Source organism: Haliotis asinina, chromosome 1 (genome assembly GCF_037392515.1).
Source record: "Haliotis asinina isolate JCU_RB_2024 chromosome 1, JCU_Hal_asi_v2, whole genome shotgun sequence".
In the NCBI taxonomy this organism is placed as follows: Eukaryota; Metazoa; Mollusca; class Gastropoda; order Lepetellida; family Haliotidae; genus Haliotis; species Haliotis asinina.
Genome location: NC_090280.1, coordinates 51,743,783 through 51,746,657, shown reverse-complemented (window position 1 = coordinate 51,746,657; position 2,875 = coordinate 51,743,783).

Below are 2,875 nucleotides of genomic sequence, written 5' to 3'. Positions count from 1 at the left end.
TCAGAATTTGTTTTGTTGTTTTAGTTCAACTCTTCTGAATAATTCTGATAATTGTTCACCACAAGTCTGATGATAATCAATAGTGGATTTGGTTTCTGATTCCCCACACTACCTGTGACTTTGAGGTGGTTAGAATCCAAATCTGCCTTGGTTTTGTTTTTAGGTTTGTAACAACCATACACCTAATTCAAGACCTGCATCACTTCATCCTGTTATCCCATCCTGCTGTGACGTGATTGGAATATTCTTATAAGTGATGTAAATCCAAACTCAGTGACTGATAGAGGGTGGGCTGGTCACTCAAGATGCAGTGGCTAGTTTGTGCCAGAATACAGTAAGCAAGGGTCATATCAACATTTTAGTTAGTCAGCACTGTACCTGTTCCCTTTAGACTTCTTGTTTCAAACATACAGAAATGCTTCCTAAGGCTAGGCATACATCTTAACTGTATTGTTTGTGTCAGTGGTATTTTTCTCACCAACTTATGCCTACCAGGCTTTGAAATGATCCAAATGTTCAGATCAGCCCCAGATCCAACTCCCATGGTCACCCAAATGTCAGTCTGTCTAAGTTAAACTGTTGGTGATGTTGTTGTGTATATCATGACCTGAAGAACCTGACAATACTTGACAATAACTGAATCTGGATCAGACAATCCCATGATCAATAGCATGAGCATCAATCTACAGAATTTGGATATGATGACATGTGTCAGCCAAGAAGCATGGGTTGTTGAAGACCAATTCAAACCTGGATCTTCGGGAGAAGGGCTGTGGTATCCTGCGAGAGGGGAGGGGGAGGTAGGGGGATACACACTGGATCTTCGGGAGAAGGGCTGTGGTATCCTGCTAGAGGGGAGGGGAGGTAGGGGAATACATACACGTAACTGAACAGTGCAGACCCGTGAAGGTCCTGGGGTAGAATAGGGCTTCAGCAACCTGTGCTGGCCATTAAAGGTGACTATGCTTGTCGGAGGGAGACGACTAACAGGATCAGGGGGTCAGACTTGGCGACTTGTCATCGGTTTCCAGTTGCCCAGATCAATGCTCATCACTGGATTTGATCACTGGTTGATCACTGGATTTTCTGATCCAAACTGATTATATACACACTGCCGCCATATAGCTGGAATATTGCTGAGTGCGACGTAAAACTAAACTCACTCACTCAGTCACTCACTGGTCAGTGGACTGCTGTGGACTCGCAACAGTCTTTCAGCTTGGATATCGCATGTTGTTTTCCTTTGGCATCTCATCTCAGGTTTCAGCAATAATGTCTGCAATGCCATGTACAAATTGTAATTACAAAGTATAGATTACTAGAGGTATACATGCATATGAATATCATTGTGTTTACTGCATTGTTATCAATAAAATGTCATCATGAATTGATAACATGTTGTGTATCTGATTATATATACTGTTTTCTGTATGTCTAGTGCTTTACTTCTTGAAGCATATACATTATGAGAGCTTTACTTCTTGAGGTATACTTTCTGTGCACATTTTACTTCTTATGATATAAGTATTATATGAGGTTTACTTCTTGTGGTATATGCATGATGTGAAGTTTACTTCTTGTGGTATATGCACTCTGTAAAGTTTACATCTTGTGGTATATGCACTCTGTAAAGTTTACTTCTTGTGGTATATGCATGATGTGAAGTTTACTTCCTGTGGTACATGCACTCTGTAAAGTTTACATCTTGTGGTATATGCATGATGTGAAGTTTACTTCTTGTGGTATATGCATGATGTGAAGTTTACTTCCTGTGGTACATGCACTCTGTAAAGTTTACTTCTTGTGGTATATGCATGATGTGAAGTTTACTTCCTGTGGTACATGCACTCTGTAAAGTTTACTTCTTGTGGTATATGCATGATGTGAAGTTTACTTCCTGTGGTACATGCACTCTGTAAAGTTTACATCTTGTGGTATATGCACTCTGTAAAGTTTACTTCTTGTGGTATATGCATGATGTGAAGTTTACTTCCTGTGGTACATGCACTCTGTAAAGTTTACTTCCTGTGGTACATGCACTCTGTAAAGTTTACTTCTTGTGGTATATGCATGATGTGAAGTTTACTTCCTGTGGTACATGCACTCTGTAAAGTTTACTTCCTGTGGTACATGCACTCTGTAAAGTTTACTTCTTGTGGTATATGCATGATGTGAAGTTTACTTCCTGTGGTACATGCACTCTGTAAAGTTTACTTCTTGTGGTATATGCATGATGTGAAGTTTACATCTTGTGGTATATGCACTCTGTAAAGTTTACTTCTTGTGGTATATGCATGATGTGAAGTTTACTTCCTGTGGTACATGCACTCTGTAAAGTTTACATCTTGTGGTATATGCATGATGTGAAGTTTACTTCTTGTGGTATATGCATGATGTGAAGTTTACTTCCTGTGGTACATGCACTCTGTAAAGTTTACATCTTGTGGTATATGCATGATGTGAAGTTTACTTCCTGTGGTACATGCACTCTGTAAAGTTTACATCTTGTGGTATATGCACTCTGTAAAGTTTACTTCTTGTGGTATATGCATGATGTGAAGTTTACTTCCTGTGGTACATGCACTCTGTAAAGTTTACATCTTGTGGTATATGCATGATGTGAAGTTTACTTCCTGTGGTACATGCACTCTGTAAAGTTTACATCTTGTGGTATATGCACTATGTAAAGTTGACTTCTTGTGGAATATGCACTATATGAAGTTTACTTTTTGTGGTATATTAGCCATCTGAGGTTTACTTCTTGGGGTATATACACTATATGAGGTTTACTTTTTGGGGTATATGTGCCATGTGATGTTTACTTCTTGGGGTATATACTCTATATGAAGTTTTCTTCTTATGGTATATGCACTAT